This window comes from Pipistrellus hanaki (assembly GCF_964339955.1).
Source record: "Pipistrellus hanaki genome assembly, chromosome: 4".
NCBI lineage: Eukaryota > Metazoa > Chordata > Mammalia > Chiroptera > Vespertilionidae > Pipistrellus > Pipistrellus hanaki.
In genome coordinates this window covers 52540756-52546775 of record NC_140506.1, presented here as the reverse complement: position 1 = coordinate 52546775, position 6020 = coordinate 52540756, and positions in this window count along the sequence as shown.

Here is a 6020-nt window from a genome sequence, read left to right as displayed (position 1 = left end):
GATGCATATATCCTTTCAGATTGGTGTTTCTAGTTTCTTGGGATATATTCCTAGAAGTGGGATTACTGGGTCAAATGGGAGTTCCATTTTTAGTTTTATGCGGAAACTCCTACTGTTCTCCACAGTGGTTGTACCAGTCTGCATTCCCATCAGCAGTGTGGGTTCCTTTTTCTCCGCATCCTCGCCAGTTCTTGTTATTTGTTGATGATAGCCATTCTGACAGGTGTGAGATGGTACCTTATTGTCATTTTGATTTTCAGCTCTAGGGTGATTAATGACTTTGAGCATATTTTTATATGTCTCTTGACCTTTTATATGTCCTCTTTCAAAAAAAGTGCCTATTTAGGACCTTTGCCCATTTTTTTTTATTGGATTGTTTATCTTCCTTTTGTTAAGTTGTATGAGTTACAATCTCCTGTAAATTTTGGAGATTAAACCCTTATCGGAGATAACATTGGCAAATATGTTCTCCCATGCAGTGTGCTTTTTTGTTTTGCTGATGGTTTCTTTTGCTGTGCAGAAGCTTTTTATTTTAATGTAGTCCCATTTGTTTCATTGTTCTAGGAGCTGTATCAGTAAAGATATTGCTACAACGTATGTCTGATATTTTGCTGCCTATAGATTCTTCTAAAATTGTTATGATTTTCCGTTTTACGTTTAAGTCCTTTATCCATTTTGAGTTTATTTTTATGTATGGTGTAAGTTGGTGTTCTAGTTTCATTTTTTTAATGTACCTGTCCAGTTTTCCCAACACCACTTATTGAAAAGACTGTCTTGACTGCATTGTATGCTCTTGACTCCTTTGTCAAATATTAATTGAGCATAATGGCTTAGGTCGATTTCTGGGTTCTCTCTTCTGTTCCATTGGTCTATATGTCTATTCTTGTGCCAGTACCAGGAAGTTTTGAGAATAGTGGCTTTGTAATATAGCTTGATATCTAGTATTGTGATCCCTCCAACTTTGTTCTTTCTCAGGATTACTGAAGTTATTCAGGGTCTTTTTTTATTCCAGATGAATTTTTGAAGAGTTTGTTTAGGACTGTGAAACATGCCGTTGGTATTTTAATGGAGACTGCATTGAATCTAGAGGGTGCTTAGTGTAGTATGGACATTTTGATGATGTTGATTCTACCAATCCATGAACACGTATATTCTTTCATTTGTTTATGTCTTCCTCTATCTCTTATTTCAACATCCTGTAGTTTTCTGAGTACAGGTCTTTTACCATGACTAGACTTTTTAGGCTTACATTCTGGAAGGGATGGAATTGATGGTAACTGAGATGAGGAAGACTAGAAGGAGCAGGTTTGTAGAAAAGAGTTCAGTTTTAAACGTGTTGATTTTTGAGATGCTTTTTATACATTCAAGTGGATCTGTGGAGTAGACATTTGGATATAAGAGTCTGGAGTTCAAGAGATAAGAAATCAGCATTCATTTATGCACAATTCAGACTTCCCAAAATAAAACTTGAATTAATGTGTCATTTGGGGCAGCCAACGCAGTCTCTGCTGCAGAGATCTGCACTTGCCATTGACCTGCCACACTTCTTGTTCCTCATTGCTGAGGCAGCGATCCAGAGCGCCTGGTGATTGATTAAACATAATCTAGGACATTATTTATATTACCTGGCAGAGCAAACAGATGCTGAAGCAGGTCTCCCAGCTTTGTGAATGATGGCAGCAGAGCATTCCTCCCCTTTCCCCGGGTTGATGGATATAGCTGATGCTAACACCATGTTTAAGGGACTACAAATAACGCAGGCAAGTTTTCAAGAATCTCATTCTCATTTGTCAGTGGAAACTGAAAGAGGCAAAACATTAGTAACTTATTATTTTGCAATCACATTGTACTTTGGCTTTGCTAAGGAATTCACAATCCAATGCAATTTATATAAAATTTCTGAGGTTGTTCCAATATCACTTTTCTATTTTAACCTCAATTTGCAATTTGAAAACTGCAGAGAGGAGAATTTCTTTTTTCCAGAATGAGAATCTGGATTTCTTTAGAACATCTTTTTTTTTATTCCACCTCACAAAGTTAAAGTTATTAACCTTTAGTGATGAACTTTCCTGTGAATTCCTGTCAGTGCACCTAAAATTCTTAGCATTGTACATAATTTTACTAAGATACCTACATTATCTAGGTCATTGGATACAGGTCTTTACTGAAGAAATATGCATTTCAGTCCTCTCTGAGGAGGAAGCTGTGCTTGGCTCTAGTGGTAGTTTTATTCCCACTATGATAAATGACTGGAAGGTCATATGTAATTGGAGAAGACAGTAGTCATTGGGGGCAGGAAAGAACCAGAAAGCCCAATGTGTTCTGTTCTTCGCTCACAGGAATTCAACTTTTCCTGTAGCTATCTTCACATCTCTCCCCTCTGGCATTTGATCATCTGGCTGATTTCCATGTTCAAGACCATACAACTCCCAGCAGGCATGATAGTCAGGATAACCACCTGCCCCACGTGGACAGGTTCACTTGCACGTGGTGGTTGCCACTGGGCTGCTCACCAAGCTCCCGCCTCCATTCTGTCCAACAATACTCACCCGATTCTCTTTTTTAAAAAAGCTGAACCTAATTTTAATACACCCTTATTTCTTAACATGGCACTAGATTAACAAAATATGCAAATGATTTTGAATGACATCACTGTGTTATTTTTGCCTCTTGAAGTTCTCGTGTAAAAAACAGCCAAACAATTTCATGATTTTTTTGGTCTCTGGTTAGAGAATAGTGACTATTAGCAAAGAGGACATAGATACTGTCGGTATCTGTGTGAGACCTGAAATTCCAAATATTTTCAAGTGTCTGGATGCTTGGCATGATGCAGACATAAAAAATGCATGACTAGAAGAATTTTAAATTACTCTTCTTGAAAACAGAGCCATAATTCACTGAATAGCACCTCTTTAATGAGGACACAAACCCACACATGTTTTTTACTGAGTTTTACCACCAGATGTCAGCCATACCCTGTACTGGTAATAACTACCCTGAAGAGAGTTTTATGAGGAATCCATGTAAGTGGATGGCTCTTTCATCTCTCCTTCCCTCCATCTCTTTTCCACTCTTTCCGGCTATCACCGTCAGTCTGTCTAACCAATCAGTCATCTATTGATCTGTCATCTACTTAGTTACATTGCACATAGGTATTCTATCTAAATAATGAAATAGTATTTTGTAGAAAAGAAAGTTTAAGTATTTACATATGCAAATATGAAAGTAAAATGCTTTCTAAACTTGGATCTGGAATTCAGCCTTTTGTTAACCCAGTCACTTAAGTACTAATGCCATATATTTGGCCTTTGTTTCAGAGTATACTTTCCACCATCACACAGAACCTTTGCCTTTTGGAACTTTTATTAGATTGTTATTGTCATTCTGGAATTATATTCTTATTGGAAGAGTATCAACCTCGTATTGAGAAAACTATGCAATACTCGGTCTTCAGAAAGGCTTTGGGTGATTTAAAAAGCTAACTATTAGAGAACTATGCAAAGAGAAGTTTCCTGTTCCATCAACTTCTAGTTAATTTTTTTTTCTATCTAATACCTTCTTGAACTTTTAACACTTACCTTCAATGATTCTTCACCCAAACTTTGTCAGGTGCCTGGCTCTACTTACATCACTGAACTTAACACAATGAATTTATGCTTCTTTCTCCTCTGGATAGTGAGTTATTTGAGGTTTGGGAGCTTAGCAGGCATCTATTGATAAATGGATTTTATTCTCTAAACAGGGACTGCAGCCAGCCTGTAGTCAATTGCTGGTTGCCTACTCAGCAACCATTTTCTTCTATCTTTCCTTCCTATCCAAATTTTGTTTAAAACTCAAGCACTTCTCTTTTGGAGCCATGAAATTGAGGAAAAGTTCATCCCACCCAAACTTCTAAGTGGTCTAAAATAATCCCATTCTGTCACTAAGGATTAGTTCAGAAATGACCATGTAGTACATGGGAGGGAAATTTTTCTTAGAGGGTCCAATGAAAGCTTTCCTCACTCCTGAGTGAACTGCAAGATGCACTAGTGGGTAAATCTTTGCAAATCCATTGTCATTTCTGAAAAAGAAAACAGTTGTTCCTGTGTGTCTGAATCCTTTGCACTGAGTTTTCATGGAGAAGATGATATCTGAGTAAGGGAGAAGAAGGCTAAGGGACAATACTGGTCATATTAGGGGATTAGCAACAGGACTTGAGCTCAGGGTAGTTAGAGGAGCAGCAGTAGATAGGCTGGATAGCCAGGTTGGTGCAGCAAAAAAATATTTCTAAACCATGAGGAGAAATGGTGATTTAATTGCATCTGATCTACTTGCTGTTTACAGGTTGTCCCCCCTAAAATGTACACACACTTTGAATTAATTCCATTGGGTTAAATCTCAAAAGAAACATCAATTGAGCTACCAGCTATTAAAATGTGCATCTATATCTATATATCTACTAGGGTCCTAGTGCACAAATTCATGCACCTTGAAAGGAACTGTGGGCTGTGAAGCTGCAGTAGGCACAGGGGTGTGTCTCAGCCCATCCTCTGTGCCCCCGCCCAACCCCTCCCACTGTGGCATGCATCCACTGACAGCACGGAGCATTGGGACTGGCACCAGCAGCAGGTGGGAGCAGTGGCTGCCAGCCCCAATTACTCCTCAGGAGCAGGTGGAGGTGGAGAAGCCTTGAGGGGCAATTGGGGCCACCACTCGCACCCACTGATGGCACCAAGCTATTTTTTTGGCAACTCCCAAGAGAAGGAAAGGTGGGAAAGCCTACCATCGAAAGGCTGGTAATCAACTTTCTGCCAATAAAAAAGGTAAAGACTTGAGCAATTAGCTGGGAAAATAAAAGGCATTTGACCGTATTTGTACCATGAATTTGTACCATGCTACATTGGTTACAAATAAAATGAGGGGAACATTTTATGCCATTGAGTAGATGCTGCTTGGGCTGAGAGTCAGCAAGATTCTCAGGCTTTCACAGAAGAATGCCTGCTAATGAAGGTGAAAGGACAGAATTAGAAATTCATCACTATAATTACCACTGATGTGGTGAAGGGCATAAAGGAGCCGTCATTGAGGACAAATGTGGTGTTCTTTTGAGAAAGAAGATAACAGGAATTTAAAAAAATAAAGTTTCTACCTGGGGAAGGCACCCAAGTTACATTTTAATAAGGGAAGTAAACATATAATAAGTGATAATTTCAATCAGATCCTCTTTGGTGTTAATTATGAAGGAAAATAAATCTATGTTAAGTTAGATTTTCTATAGAATATGGATGAAAGTTATGTATTTTCCAAGTAGCATGAACTGTCTTCATGATTGGTTCAGTCCAGCAATTTTCAACCAGTGTGCCGCGGGTGTGCTGCAAGAATTTTTAAAGCATGCAATAACACTCGTGACTCAGGGCCACGGACCTCTTTTTCCCTCAGATTGTCAAATAAAACACTGATAACAGCCAACACAATATCTATCTGGTGTGAATGAATAAAAATTAAACCTATCTTTCTTGTCAGATGGGCAAAACATACATTTTTTGGTATGCCGCGTAATTTTAGTAATTAGCTTCTGTGTACCATGAGATGAAAAAGGTTGAAAATCACTGGTCTAGTCAATTAAATCACTAATATCCCAACTATAATAATGCCTGAATTAATAAGTTCTAGAGTCTGGTTATTCTGAAAAGAACCATCATCAGCTTCTTCTAAATTGCATGGTTGGGACATGAAAAACATGTTTTTAAAATTAATTTGTAGTCACTTTAACAAAGGAATATTATTATGAATACATGGGAATTTGAGTAAACTTTTTTTTTTTTTTTTTTTTTAAGAAAACTATTAGTAACCTACACTGGGATTCACGTGCTTATGTATTGAGATGCAGTTTTCCTCTTAGCTCTATTAAAATGTGCATCTATATCTATATATCTACTAGGGTCCTAGTAGATATATAAAGTATTTACTTTCTGATTGATAAACAGGCAAAAGCTCTCTTTGGATTTTAAAAGAGAGCCTGGTTTTACACATGTATGTAA